Here is a 16579-nt window from a genome sequence, read left to right on the forward strand (position 1 = left end):
GTTGTTACCCTTGAAGTTGTCCCAGAGGCTCCGTATAGTATCTTTATATTTTTGGATTCTTTTTGCTTTCTTGCTTTCCCAATTGGGTGCTATTTAGCAATGTATTTTTAAATTTTCAAAATACATAGGTAATTTAAAAAAATTTAAAAAACCTATAACTGAATGATATGAAAACATTATATAGTAATATTTAAGGGATACAGCAAAGGTGTAATTTTGCAGAAAACTTATACTTTAGGTACATACATTTGATAAGGAAATCTTTAAAAGAGTGAGCTGTGTTCTTTTTATGAAGATAGAAAATGAAGAGAAGAAACTCAAAGGAAAATGAAAAAAAAAAAAAAAGAATGGATTTTCATGCACCCAGTAAAGACCTCAGATTTTAAGATTTTATTCACTCTGTGGATCAACTTTGGAAGAAATGACATCTTTGCAATATGAATCTTTTAGTTCATAAACATGATGTTTCCCATCATTTATTTGGTGTTTCTATAATTTCAATTTAATTTTGTGATTTTTTTTTCAGTGTGGAAATCTTTCATATAGTTTATTGCTTTTGTCTCTGGGTGTTTGGTGGTTCTTTTGAATGTTATTATAAGTGGTATTATTCTTTGAATTTTATTACCTTTCTAGTGGTTGCTGATATATAAAAATAATTATATTTTTGCCTAAAATGTAAAAATTGAGTATTACCATTTTGCAACTCCTAGTGAGTTAATGTATTTAAGGCATTGGACATCAATAGCTGTTAGTGTATTTAGACATGGACATCAATAGCTGTTAATGTATTTAGGCATTGAACATCAATAGCTATTAATAGTTAACACCACAAAAGAGATAAGTGAGTTCCTGATAAAAGAACATAAAGGTCTAGTTCCTTTAACAGATGAACCATAGGACAAGAAACAGATGAAGTGGTAAACCTGTAGATTAAAAGGGATTTAGAAGACACATATGGTGTTAAAAAAAATTATATATATATATATATATATATATATATATATATATATATATATATATATATATATAATTTTTTTTATTGATTTTTTATAGAGAGGAAGGGAGAGGGAAAGTTAGAAACATCGATGAGAGAGAAACATCAATCAGCTGCTTCCTGCACACCCCCTACTGGGGATGTGCCCGCAACCAAGGTACATGCCCTTGACTGGAATCAAACCTGGGACCCTTCAGTCTGCAGGCCAATGTTTTATTTAAAAAGTTAAATGCTTCATTGTATTTTGGATGGAATACAAAAAGTAAAATGGCTTTTAATAAAATATTAAAATTATTCATTGTGTCTTCTTAGAAACTAATTAAAAGATTACAGAGTACTACACAATTTGAAGACACATATTGGATGCGGAGTGACTAGAGGTCATTTCAGGTGGGGAATTTTAGAAAGTCCTTGGAGTAAATGGCATTGTGACTCTGGTAGCAGATACAAAGGAATGATAATCTAGAGAGGAGATAGGGGACACTCTGTGGATCAGCCAGTGGATAAATGGAGCTGGAATTAGGATCTTTAATTTATGGTTTATCTTCCACAGCTCATACATCTGTCTTCATAAATGGTAACTTCAGTAATTTCAGATCTCTTTCAATGAGATCTGTCAGGTAGAGATCTTGGGGAGCATATATTTTCTCATTTGATCTTGAATGTATTTGAAGATTTTTTAAAGAATCTTTTCATAATGAATTTCTATGCATAAGAAGATGGTGTATGCTGTTAAACATGCTTCAAGATACGATTGACCCTCAAGCTTCTGTGTTTATGCATAAAGGTTACTTAGAACTTGAACTGTTTCTTCAAACTGCTGCCTTTCAGGCTGGTTCTCTGTAGGAACTTGGTCTAGAACTGGCAGCATGTGCCACTGCTGTATCCTTGCTGAATGAATATCTTCATGAACACTGGTGCCTGCTGCAGCCTCATGGTGAAGTCAAGATCACTGCCCCACCTCGTCTGCTCTCCAAGTGCTATTGTGTTATCCCTTCATGTTTTATTTATGTCCTCAGCCAGCCCGTAGGCTTTTTGAAGTAAGGGACTATATTTACATAGTTGGTGCACAGTAAATGTTTATTGATTGACCACCTGGAACATTTAGGAAATGGGGAAAAGGGTTATTGGACCAAAGTTTGAGGTGAGATGACTCTGGAATTAATCTTTTAGATTTCTTATGAGTATCAAAGAACTATTGGAGTTCGGAGAATAGCTCTATACTATTTTGTTTTTCACTTTTCATTAACAGGAGCCCTATGTTACTTTCCTCCAGGGTCTGTTGGTCATCCTCATAACCCTTCCTCTCCTGCACAATTCCTTTGACCTCGAATTATCATTTCCCCATTTGGACCTCTATGTCCTCATTAATAAAATAAGACTAAAATAATCTTTAAGTTTTTTCCACTTCTAATATTTTATGATGTTACTGTTCAGAAGTTCTGCTGAAATATGGAGCAAATTATGTATCAATTTCTTTGTCATAGAAGCCAAGTTGGTTCACTGAACAGATTCTAGAGAATAAAAACATCATTCATGCCCAGATTTAGTGGGCATATTAATATTGATATTTTATGGATTTTTATTAAAGGAAATTTTGGACATAGGAATGGTGACATTTGTCCATCTTAACACTTAGCAGCTACAACCAAGAGATGAAAGCTTGGAAAAGGTGACTGACGTCATTAGACCGATTTGACCATGTGGTATTATCCTCAGAACACACTCTAGCATCTGAGTTATTTTTATCTCCTGTGGGTCAGAGTCTGGGGCCTGTTTCTCTTCTCTGAGAAGGTGGTAGACAGTTTAATTGATGGCTTTGCCTGCCAGGACATTTGGTCTTAATAATGTGCTCAATTTTTCCTTTGTTCCATTGGGAACTTAAACTGTAACAAGGAAATGTAATAGTAAAAATACTTTGATGTAGAAAAAAATAAGCACCTTTTGCTGAAATCATTTTGTTCTGATCCCTGGCCTTGAGCATGTATCTTTTATTCTGAATATCCCGCCCCTCTTTGCTGATAGCCTTTTTTCAAAATATTTTCAAAAGCCCACTCCAATTGCACTTTCTTCTTTCTCTGAAATTCTATTAGAAGGAGCCTATACTATGCACTATATTACTTAGTTCTCTACCATCTTATATTATAATTATTGTTATTTAATATATTTCTTTATTGATTTCAGAGAGAAGATAGAGGGATAGAGAGATAGAAACATCAATGATGAGAGAGAATCATTGATTGGCTGCCTTTTGCACGCTCCATATTGGGAATCAAGTCCACAACCCGGGCATGTGCCCTTGGCCAGAATTGAACCTGGGACACTTCAGTTTGAAGGCCAACGCTCTATCCACTGAGCCAAACCGGCAAGGGTCCATCTTATATTATTATATCATTTTTTGTGTGTGTTCATTTTGTCTCCTTAAATTATTGAAGGCACAAAGTAATCTTTGTTCAGCACTGTGATCCTACCAGAAATAGTATAGAGGAAGGAATAAAAGAGTATAAGGGATTTAACATTTATTGAATTCATACCTTGTACTAGGGATATATTCATACTTTGTGCAGGGGATATGTACTTCATAGTTTATTTTTGAATTTTCACAACAGCCTAAAGATAGGAAATATTAGGTCCATTTTACATATATAGAGAGAGCCTCAAATAAAATAAACTGCAATTGACAGAGTTGAAGGGAGAAATTGACAATTCAATAATAGTTGAAGACTTCTGTACTTCACTTTAAATAACAGACATAATCTAAATAGAAGATCAGTAAGGAAATAGAGTACTTGAACAACATTAGAAATCAACTAGACCTAACAGACATTTATAGAACCCTTCACCCAACAATAGTAGAATGTCTATTCTTTCCAAATGCACATGAAACATTCTTTTAGATCAGCGATTTAAAAAAAAAATTTTTTTTTTATTGATTTTTTTTACAGATAGGAAGGGAGAGGGAGAGAGAGAAACATCAATCAGCTGCCTCCTGCACACATCCTACTGGGGATGTGCCCGTAACAGAGGTACATGACCTTGACCAGAAACGAACCTGGGACCCTTGAGTCAACAGACCAACGCTTTATCCACTGAGCCAAATTGGCTAGGGCTAGACCAGTGATTTTTAACTGGTGTGCTGCAGCATACTGGTGCGCCACAAGAATTTTTAAAACATGCAATATCTGACTATTTAGTCAGGGACACTGACCTTTTTTCCCTTAGTTGTAAAAAAAAAAAAAAAAAAAAAGATGAGAATGGAACATTTTAAATCTCACCCTAAGAAGCCAATATTAGCTGATATCAAAACTAGATAACACATTACCAAAAAGAAAACTGCAGACCATCATTTCTTATGAACACCCTCAACCAAATAATAGCAAATTGAATTCAGCACTATATAAAAGGAATGATCCAAGTGGGATAGCATATCCACTGGATATCATTTCTGCATGATCCAAGTGGGATATCTCAGGAATATAAGGTTGGTTCAAAATACAAAAGTCACAGTTTACTATCTCAATAGACAAAAAAGCATTTGACAAAATTCAACATTTTTTCATGATAAAAACACTTAACAACTTAGGAGTCAAAGAAACTTCCTTAATCTAATGAAGGGCATCTATAAAAAACAACAAAACTATTGCTAGCAACATACTAATGGTGAAAAACTAGAACTTTTCTCTCAAGATCAGGAACATGACAAGGATGGCCACTCTCACCATTTCATTGAACTTTTTACTGGAGATTCTAGCCAGGGCAATTAGGTAAGAAAAAGAAATAAAGGCATACATCTTGGAAAGAAAAAAATTCAGTTGCATTACTATACACTTTGTAATGAATAATATGAAAATGAAATTTAGAGAACAATTTTATTTGTAAATGTCAAAAGAAATAAAATACGAATAAATTTAACAAAAGTGCAAGACTTGTACATTGAAAACTATAAAACATTGTTCAGAGAAGTTAAAGAATATTTAAATAAATAGAAATACATTCCATGTTTTTGGTTTAGAAGATATTGTTAAGATGGCATTACTCTCTAAATTGATATGTAGATTTAGTGCACTCCATTGTCCAAATTACACCTGGCCTTTTTGTGTGTGCAGGAATTAAGCTGATTTTAAAATCATATGGAAATTCAAGGAACCCACAAAAGCCAAAACAATTTTAAAAAGGACAGTTAGAGAACTCACAATTCTCAATTTCAAATGTTACTACGAGGCTTGATTACAAAACTACTGTAATAAAAAACAATGTGTGGGAGAAACCAAGATGGTGGCGTAGATAAATATCTAAACTGCAGTCTCGCACAACAATTTCAAAAATACAACTAAAAGACAAAACGGACATCATCCAGAACCACAGGAAAACGGACTGACTGGAAATTCTATAACTAGAAGGAAAGAGAAAACCACAAGGAAAATCAGAGGAGCTGTAAAAGCCTGAGGTACGGGCATGCAAGCACGCGTGCGGGGAGGACGGAGCCGGAAAGGATGGGGTTGCTGAGTGCCTAGCTGGTGTTCTCTAGCGGGAAGGAGGTAAAACTCAGGACGGTGCTGCACTGAACCCCAGTTCCAGGTGAGACCCTGGGGACCCAGGCTCATACAGGGAGAATCTGGGCTATAAGGCGGAAAATCAGGGGAGTGGCAAAAGGCAGAACTCTGGAGGCCTGCACGTGAATGCGCACAGAGAATGGACTGTTGACTGTGCCACTGGATTGCCCTAGTGGGAAGGAGACAAAAACTCCAGACTGTGCTGAGCCCCAATTCTGGGCGAGAATCTGGGAATCCAGATTCAATGGGGGAAGAGACTAGACTGTCTGGCAGCGGGCGAAAATTGAGGGCACCTTTCTCTCAATGGTGCTTGCAGCGATAGGGCGGAGCTGACAGGAAGCCAAGGCTCTAGGCTCCACCCTGAAATTCCGCCCCATTCAAGCTGAGCAGAGAGGCTTTTGCAAATTTGCAAGTTAAATAAGGCTGTCTCCTGGCATAAACACAGCTGATCCTCACAGCCAATTGGCCTGGAAGTCAACTCCCACTGATACCAACAACAATCAAGATTTAACTACAACAAGGCTGTACACACAGTCCAAAAAGAGGTGCACCAAGAGTGTTCCCCTCAGGTAACTGTGGTGGCCGAGCCACTGGCCCATATAGGACACCTAGCATACAAAGCTACCCTATTAACTCATGAAAATGCGAAGACAAAAAATAGATCACAAATGAAAGAAATGGAGGAAAACAAACAACTGGAGATAGAGTTCAAAACCACGGTTATAAGGTTTTTCAAGAATATTTTTAGAAGGCGAAACCGGTTTGGCTCAGTGGATAGAGTGTTGGCCTAAGGACTGAAAGGTCCCGGGTTTGATTCTGGTCAAGGGCATGTACCTGGGTTGCGGGCACATCCCCAGTAGGGGGTGTACAAGAGGCAGCTGAGCGATGATTCTCTCTCATCGATGTTTCTAATTCTCTATCCCTCTCCCTTCCTCTCTGTAAAAAATCAATTAAAAAAAATATATAAAGAATTTTCTAGAAAAGGCTGATAAATTTAGCGAGACCCTGGAGGATATGGAAAAGGACCAACTATAAATAAAACATACACTGACTGAAATAAAAAATATTATACAGACACCCAAGAGCAAACTAGAGGAACGCAAGAATCAAGTCAAAGATTTGAAATACAAAGAAGCAAAAATCACTCAATTGGAAAAGCTACAAGAAAAAAGAATCCAAAAATTTGAAGATAGTGTAAGAAGCCTCTGGGACAACTTCGAGTGTACCAACATCAGAATTATGGTGGTGCCAGAAGAAGAGAGCGAACAAGATACCGAAAACCTACTAGAAGAAATAATGTCAGAAAACTTTCCCTTCCTGGTGAAAGAAATAGACTTACAAGTGTAGGAAGTGCACAGAACCCCAAACAAAAGGAAGCCAAAGAGGACCACACCAAGACACATCATAATTAAAATGCCAAGAGCAAAAGACAGAGAGAATCTTACAAGCAGCAAGAGAAAAACAGTTAGTTACCTACAAGGGAGCACCCATACACTTGTCAGCTGATTTCTCAACAGAAAATGTGGAGGCCAGATGGGAGTGGCAAGAAATATTCAAACTGATGAATAGCAAGAACCTACAACCAAGAGTACTCTACCCAGCCAAGCTGACATCAGAATTGAAGGTCAGCTAAAGAGTTTCACAGATAAGACAAAGCTAAAGGAGTTAATCACCACCAAACCAGTATTATATGAAATGCTGAAAGGTATTCTTTAAGAAGAGGAAGAATAAGAAAAAGGTAAAGATAAAAATTATGAACAACAAATACCGTATTTTCCGGCATATAAGACGACCCCCTAATTTTACAGTTAAAACATAGGTTTAGGCCTATATTCGCTGTATAAGACTACCCCCCACTTCAAAGAAAAGACTTACTTTGCCGTCACGATCTGCAGGTAATTTTTGTGCAATTTTGGTCTTTTGCCCCCAATTTTTGGTTGACTTTTTTTCGTTTCAAAAGTCTTATATGCCGGAAAATACAGTACATATCTATCAACAAGTGAATTTTAAAATCAAGTGAATAAAAAATCTGATGAACAGAATAATCTGGTGAATATAATAGAATCAGGGGCATAGAAAAAGAGTGGACTGACAAATCTCAGGGGGAAAAGGGTTTGGGGGTGCAGGAAGAGACTGGACAAAAATTGTTAGCCTTTTATATAAGTAGATAAAAGAAATTCAATTGATTGTCCAGAAATAAATCCATACATCTTTTGATTGATTTTTAACAAGGTGTCAAAATAATTAGATGGACAAAGAAGAGTCTTTTCAATAAATGGGACTGGAGCCACAGACTATCCATGTGCAAAAGAATTAGATTGGACTTCTACCTCACACTATATCAACAACTAACTTAAAATGGATCAGAGATTTAAGTATAAGAGCTAAAACTATAAGATGCTTGAAAGAAGCTATAGTTATTATTTTTTGTGAACTTAATTATACAATGGTTCCTTAAATATGACACCAAAAGAATAAGCAATAAAAGAAAAAAATTGATATATTTCGTCAAGATTTAAAATTTTTGTGATTCATATGATACTATCAATACAGTAAAAGAGGAATAATAAAATACTTAGGAATAAATGGGAGAAAATATTTGTAAGTCATTGATCTGAAGTGGGACTAGTAAGCAGGATATTTTGTATATATATATATATACACACACACATCCACACACACAAAGAGAACAGTTATATACAGAGAAAACAGTTATAGCTCTAACCAGTTTTCCTCAGTGGTTAGAGTGTCAGCTCAAGGACCAAAAGATCTTGGATTCAATTCTTGGTCAAGGGCACATACCTTGGTTGTGGGTTTGATCCTTGTCTCTCACCCAAGCCTTGTGTGGGAAGCAACCAATCGATGTTTCTCTCCCCGCTTCTGCCCTTCTACTCTTTCTGAAAATCAATGAAGAAAAAATATCATTGGGTGAGGATTAAAAAAACAAAAGCCACCATAACTTGAAAAGACAACTCAATGAAAAAATGGTCAATGGGTCCAAATAGACATTTCTCTAAAGAACATATACAGATATCCAACAAGCAGTTGAAAACATGTTCAGCATCATTTACCAGGGAAATGTAAATCAAAACCACAGTGGTATATTATTACACCCTCTAGGATTGTTATAATAAAAAATATGGACAAGCTCTAGCTGGTTTGGCTTAGTGGGTAGAGTATCGGCCTTTGGATGGAAGGGTCCTGGATTTGTTTCTAGTCAAGGGCAAGTACCTTGGTTGTAGGCTCTTCCCTGACCTGGGCCCTGTTGGGGTGCATGCAGGAGGCAGTCTATCAATGTGTTTCTCTCACATCAATATTACACTCTGTCTTTACCTCTCTCTCTATGCTCTCTAAAAATGAGGTGTTTACTCTCTAAGGTTGAGGTGTTTACTTGTTTGGGATGGGGATTATGTAATCAATTAATTTCAAATGTAGTTAAAGTCAACAATATAATTTCAAGATTAACCATGGAAAGAAAAGAAATAGCCTTATACAGTATAACTTTTAAATCAGCATAGAACTCAGAAAATTAACAAGAAGGGGGAAAGAAAAAGTAAAAAATATGTATAGGGCAAATGAAAAGCACATTTGAGGTGAAGCATAACAGTAATCCTAATAAGTGTCAGTGGACAAATTTTACCAGTTACAAGAGATTACTAGATAGGATTTAAAAGTAATTTTACTATCTTTTATAAGAAACACTGGTGGCCTGGTGCGTGAATTCATGCACATTGAAGAAATTAATTAGAAAGTGGTGGCAGGGCAGGACTGGGCAAGATGGGCCAGACACACCCTGAAGCCAACCTCCCTCAGTCCTTCCTCAGCCGGCTGCACCTGGGGCAGCACCTTGGCTCAAAGGGCGTCTGTGGAGTGAGCAGGTGGGGTCCCTTGGCCTGGCCGGCCAAAACCAGCTCTCTGACATCCCCCAAGGGGTCCTGGTGTGCTAGAGGGCACTCTGCAAAGTTGCTGTCACACATCATTTCCTGTATTGAGCGTCTGCCCCCTTGTGGTCAGTGTGTGTCATACTTATCAGTCGGTCGGATGGTTGGACAGTTGCTTAGTCATATATATATATATATATATATATATATATATGCGCAAGAATAAGTCTTTCTTCCCCTAGCTTCACTCCCAGCTGCCCAGGAGCTGGCAAGTTCCTGCTCCCCGCCCGCCCAGGAGCCAAGTCCTCGCTTCTGTCTGGAACACCACCTCTGTAGCTCCCTCCACTCCCCTCTCCCCCTCATAGCAGGGGTCCCACCCCTCCCTAATTAATTTGTTCCACACCTGCACATGCAAATTAACCTGCCACCTTTGTTGTATTAATTTGCATACTCACTCTGATTGGCTGTGGGTGTGGTGGATGTATGGTCAATTTACATGTTTTTCTATTATTAGGTAAGATAGATATATATAAAACAAGATTGTGAAAGTAAAAAAAGGAAAAAAGGTATATCAGGCAAACACTAAACATCAGAGTGCTAGGGTAGCAACAATACCTCAACGAAGCTAAAAGACAACTATAATGGTGGGATAGCCATATTAATATCAGACATTAATATTTAATCTTAAATTAAATAAATATATTTAAGGCAAAATGCTTCAACTTAGAATATTTAATAATTCTAAAATAGCCTCAAAATATATAAAGCAAAATTTAAGAATCTCAAGAAGAAATTTATAAATGCAATATACTTGTTAGGAGATTTCAATACATCTTAATTATTTAAAGTTCAAAAATCAAAACAGTAAAGTTATAGAATATTTAAACAACGTAATTAATATGTATGATCTCACAGGCACATATACAGATCCTACATCCAACAACTAGAGAATATACATCCTTCTTAAGTACATGTGAAACATTGTTCAAAACCAAACAAAGCTTAAAATAACTAAGAAGGAAGAGATGGTAGTGATATAGATAAGATGGGCTTCGTAAGATTCTTATTTTAGATCTTTTCTTGATTTTGAGCATTATACTTGTAATCACTGGTTTTGAAGCTTTAATCATCCCTGTGAAACTCAGCCACTTTCAAAATTTGCAGACTCTGCCATAAAATGAGAAGGAATTGCTAGCATCTTTGATAACATAATTGAATTGTATGAGCAATCTAATTTCATCTGTTCATAAAGTTTAAATTAGGAGAATGCCAACTCATGCAGCAGCTGCAGTGTTAGACTTTATATCTAGTCACTGGAATTCTGGGGCAGAACCTCTTCTTCAGCATTCTTGACTCCTATACTTAGACCTCTTTGCATATCAAAAAGCCTGGTAAAGTAAATTTTGGCCTTTCCAAATATATCCCACTCCCACTTAACCAGAAGTAACCTCCATCTTCTCAGATCACAACAGTATTTTATCTATGCACAATGTTTGGCACAAATGGACATTTAACAAATATTTAAATGACAGATAGAAGGGAAAGAGGGAAAAAGAGGAGGTCCATGCCTTCCAGGGTTTTTTTTTTTGTCCCAGGTAGCATCCCAGGAAATGAAAGAACCATTGATTTAATCAGAAAAGGCCTTGTTCTAGGGCAGTGGTCGGCAAACTGTGGCTCCTGAGCTACATGCGGCTCTTTGGCCCCTTGAGTGTGGCTCTTCCACAAAATACCAAGTACGGGCGTGCCTGTACAGTGTGATTGAAACTTCGTGGCCCATGTGCAGAAGTCGGTTTTTGGCTCTCAAGAGAAATTTCAATCATTGTACTGTTGATATTTGGTTCTGTTGACTAATGAGTTTGCCGACCACTGCTCTAGGGTAACTCTGGTACTTTATATAGAAGGAAAGCATCAGAAGCTTTTCACTGTAGAATTTAATAGCCTCACATGGAATTTTTTTTCCTCAGGATTTCTGGAGAACACATGAACTCTTTTACAATATAGAGAAAACTTTTCTAACCTGGCTTGAAGTGGAGCTATGTGCTATCCTAGACCCATCTTGCCATCTTAATATAACTATGAACTCATACAATTCCTATGGATGTGTTTTGTGATATTGTTGGCTTTTTATAAAGAAAATAATTTTATTTTAATTTTTAAATTACAGTTTGCATTCAATATTATTTTGTATTAGTTTCAGGTGTACAGTATAGTGTTTAGACAATCATGTTTTACAAAGTGTTCCTTCTGGTATTTCAAATACGCATCTGGCACCATACATAGTTATTACAATATTAGAGGCCCAGTGCACGAAATTTGTGCATGGGGAGGAGGTGGTGTTCCTCAGCCCAGCCTGCACCCTCTCCAATCTGGGACCCTTTGAGGGATGTCCGACTGCCCGTTTAGGCCCACTGGGAACTGAACTAAACAGTCAGTTGGACATCCCTCTTAATCCAGGACTGCTGGCTCCCAAATGCTCGCCTGCCTGCCTTCCTGATTGCCCCTAACCGCTTCTTCCTGCCAGCCTGATCACCCCTTAACCCCTCCCCTGTCAGCCTGATTGATGCCTAACTGCTCCCCTGCCAGCCTATTTGTCCCTAACTTCCCTCCACTGCAGGCCTGGTCACCTCTAACTGCCCTCCTCTGCAGTTTTGATCGTCCCCAACTGCCCTCCCTTGCAGACCTGGTCCCTCCCTATTGCCCTTCCCTGCTGGCCATCTTGTGTCCACATGGGGGCAGCCATCTTGTGTGTTGGAGTGATGACCAATCTGCATATTACTCTTCTATTAGATAGGATTATTGACTATATCCCTGATGCTGTACATTACATCCTCATGACTTGTTTGTGACTAAAAACTTGTAGTCTTTTAACCTCTTTTCCTTTTTGACACAGCCCCCAACCTCCTCCCTCTGGCAGCCATCAGTCTGTTCTCTATATCTATGAGTTTGTTTCTATTTTGTTTGTTGGTTTGTTTTGCTCTTCAAGTTCCATATATGAGTGAAATCATATGGTATTTGACTTTGACTTATTTCACTTAGCATAATATGTGGTATTAGTTTTCTATTGCTGCATAACAATACTCATTTATTAGCTCATGGTTCTGTAGGTCATTAGTCTGACATAATGTGGTTGGGTTCTCAGAATATCATAAGGTCAAAATCAAGTTGTGCTGGCTGGGCTGAGGTCTTTTCTGGAGATGCAGGGAGATAAAATTTTTATAATTTTACTAGAGTCCCAGTGCACGAAATTTGTGCACTGGAGGGGTGGGTCCAGCCCAGCCTGCACTCTCTCTAATCTGGGACATCCCTCTCACAACCTGGGACTACTGGTTCCTAACCACTCACCTGCCTGGCTGCCTGATTGCCCCTAACCACTCTGCCTGCCAGCCTGATCACCCCTAACCTCTCCCCTACCGACCTGATTGACACCTAACTGTTCCCCTGCAGGCCTGGTCCTCCTCAACTGTCCTTCCTTGTAGGCCTGGTCACCCCCCAACTGCCCTCTCCTACAGGCCTAGTCACCCCCAACTGTCTTCCCTGCAGGCCTGGTCAATCCCAACTGCCTTCCCCTGCCAGACATCTTGTGACAATGTGGGGGTGGCCATCTTGTGATGACATGGGAGCAGCCATATTGTGATGCAAGGGCTGGAGGTTCCGTTTGCATATTACCTCTTTATTATATAGGATTCTTATTTGCCGAATTCAATCTCATCCTATATAATAAATGCCTAATATGCAAATTGTTCCCTTGACCAGGAGTATGAACAGGAGTTTGACCACTTGCTATGACCTGCGCTGACCAGCAGGTGGGCATTGGTGATGTGGCACTGGCAGTGGGCAGCAATGGAGGCACTAACAGCTCCCCTGGGCCCCAACAAGAGCGGGACCATGGTAGGATGGTGGAACAGGTGAGCAGGTGGCACCAGGCCAAGACGATGTGAGCAGGGGCCCGATTGCCCCCACGATGGGGGACAGGGTTGCCGCCTGGCTCCCAGGCACTGAAGGAGCTGGGTGGGGGACCTGGCCTTGATTGATCACCCCTCAAGTGGGATGGTAGAGCAGGTGAGGGAGCGGTGCCAGGCCAATGCAGGGTGCTAGGTGGAGCAGTGGGGCTGTGAGGCTTGGGGCATAAGCTGGGACCTGATCCCCACAGGCCACCCCAAGGGACCCTACACAAATTAGTGCACAAATTAGTTTATCAGGCCTTCTACAATAGTATAGTTTCCTTGCTAGCTGTCAGCCAGGCTACTCTCTGAGATCCCTGTTTCCTTGCTAGCTTTCAGCAGGCTACTCTCTGCTCCTAAAGCCTTAACATGTGGCTTTTTTAGTTTTCAACTCATCATGGGCAGGTAGAGTCTTTTTTGTGCTTCAAATCTCTAACTTTCTGTCATCATCGGGAATACCTCTTTGCTTTTAAAAAGATTGTGTGATTAGGTCTTACATTAAAGTTGACTGTGCATTATAATGATCTGTGGATATAAAATTCATCATATTCAACAATTTTGGGATTAGGGTGGGAAATCTTAGAATGCTGCCCACTACATTTGTTTATGTTTTATCTCATTTACTAGATCCTAAGAGTCTTGAGGACAGGTTAATGCCTGGTACATCATAACACTTGTCCAATGCTGCTATTTTATATACTATTCAGCTACTCAAACATGCTATTTCACATAACCATGTGCCTTATTTTGATTCCAGATACCCAGCAGAAGTACTCAAATTAAAGGAAAACATACTTGAAGTTAGGCATAAAAGGGACTAATCATTTCCTCCTGTATCCAGAGGAATGCCAACAATAGCTTCCAACACAATTTATCTTTGGAATTGAAAGTCTATTACCCAGGGACTTTCTAATGTTAATGTTTTCCTTCCTGACTGAGTAGCTTTTAACCTATAGTTTTGAGTGATGGATGTCCTTGAAATTTAATGACATTTGTTCAGATCTTATTGACTATCTGCTCAAAAAATAGATTAGCAGATATGTTTCTCATCAGAGAGCTTGTCTGTGTAATGATGTCATTGTAATCAGGCTGGGTAATGTAATTCTCTGCTTAGCTCGGTCATTCCCATTTGAGATGACTCATGTAGAGGCTTCTGGAATACAGTACAGTATTTTAAAGAATACCATGTAAGGAGGAGTAATAAGATTTAATCATCATCTCTGACCTTTCAATGTAGGGTAAATTTTAACCCAACATTTCCTAAAGTCATTTCACTATAAAAGTCCTGCTGTAGAACACCCCAAAAAAATCTCATAGAGCATAGTTTTGGGAAAGTTGATTTTTTTCTAATCTAGGAAACTAAGACCAACTTTTAGAAGCATTATAGAGTACTTTTATTAGAAGTAGCTTTAGACTTTATTGGTTGAACTACCATATTACAGTCAGAGAATCTGAGGACCTATGGGGTTGAAGAAACATGCCAAAGATAGTGAGCTGTTGACAGAGCTTACATGAAAATAATTCAGATGTCTTATCTCTCACTTTTGCACTTTTCTCATTTTAATACAGTTCTTAACAACCTAGCTATTATGAGCCATAAGCTCATTTTTGCTGAAGATGGCCATACTTTTAACATAGATAAGACTTTAGTTGAAAATAGATGCTTCAACTTAAAGCATATATATACTTAAAAAAAAATCAGAAGATAGTTTTTCCAACTTCAGTTCATTTTTCTTTGTATATAGTTTGTCTACTAAGTAAAGGCTTATCTCTTTTTCCTTCAGGAGTAAAAGCTGTTATAAGGTCCTCAGACTCCAGGGTGAACTAATTTAGTTATTTTCTTTTCTAGCATTTGTACTGTTGGAATGTGTGTTCCAAGTGGGGATCTATCATAAATTATTTAATGGTTGTTCTTTTAATTTTTAAAGATATAATTAGCTTAGGAGCTCTTTTCCCCAGCTATCTACTTAAGAGACTTTGGGAGGAACTCCTAGAGAAGACCCTTGGGCAATTGTTGATACAATTTGTTGCCTTAGAATCTAAGAGGAGGAGCAATGTTTAGTGCTGAAAAACATGATAGTGGAGTAACTTAAGGAGAGGCTTTCTAGAAGTGCTTTGAGTCTAGATGAGAAGAGAGATTCAGTGTGCTTGTGATCTGAAAGCTCAGTACTTGTGTGCAAGTATTACAGTAAAATATTATGCTGCAGGTTATCTGCCCCCATCCCCATTGTTCTACTTCTTGGATCAACTCTGTTATCTTAGAGCCATTCTTGTCAACCTCACAGTCAGATTCATTTCAGGCGTCTTCAAACTACGGCCCGCGGGCCACATGCGGCCCGCAGAGGAGTCTGATCCGGCCCGCCAGGTTTTTTGGGCAGTGAGCGCAGCCGAGGTGTTACAGTAGGAATTAGTAGTTCATATAGTCCGGCCCTCCAGCTCTCTGAGGGACCGTGATCTGGCCCCCACTTTAAAAAGTTCGAGGACGCCTGATTTAGTTCATTTTACTTATTTATTTATTTATTTATTTTTTAAAATATATTTTATTGATTTTTTACATAGAGGAAGGGAGAGAGATAGAGAGCTATAAACGTCGATGAGAGCGAAACATCGACCAGCTGCCTCTTGCACACCTCCTACCGGGGATGTGCCCGCAACCAATGTGCATGCTCCTGACTGGAATCGAATCTGGGACCTTTCAGTCCACAGACCAATGCTCTACCACTGAGCCAACCCGGTTTCGGCTCAGTTAGTTCATTTTAGTTCTTTCAGTATTTTTAGCTGCCTATGACAATTGAATTGTGACATGGGCTTTTTAAATTTGGGGTTTTTTAGTTGTGTTTTAAAAAATATTATTTTATTGATTACAGAGAGGAAAGAAGAGGGAGAGATTGAAACATCAATGATAAAAGAGAATCACTGATTGGCTGCCTCCTGCACGCCCCTTACTGGGAATGGGGAATTGAGCCCACATCCCAGGCATCAAACCCAGTCAAAATCATAATATATTATGATAATAATATTTATGACCGGGTCAAAATCATAATATTTTATTATTAAATTAGAGTACTTCCCCAGCCAGCCGAGCATCGACCTCTGAACCAGGTTGTGGTTTGATTTCTGGTCAGGGCACATGCCTAAATTGCAGGCTTGATCTCTAGTGTGGGGTGTGCAGGAGGCAGCCAATTAGTGATTTTGATTCTCTATCATCAT

General features: G+C 38.6%; 1 protein-coding gene and 1 pseudogene across 2 annotated transcripts in view; one reads left to right on the forward strand and one right to left on the reverse strand.

Moving 5' to 3' along the window:
• SYN2 (synapsin II) overlaps nucleotides 1-16579 on the forward strand; it is a 122345-nt gene that overhangs the window by 33845 nt on the left and 71921 nt on the right. The gene's annotated exons all lie outside the window — the stretch shown is intronic.
• Nucleotides 1535-1930, reverse strand: LOC118715227 (annotated as a pseudogene).

Source organism: Pipistrellus kuhlii, unplaced genomic scaffold (assembly GCF_014108245.1).
Source record: "Pipistrellus kuhlii isolate mPipKuh1 unplaced genomic scaffold, mPipKuh1.p scaffold_m20_p_11, whole genome shotgun sequence".
Classification (NCBI taxonomy): Eukaryota; Metazoa; Chordata; class Mammalia; order Chiroptera; family Vespertilionidae; genus Pipistrellus; species Pipistrellus kuhlii.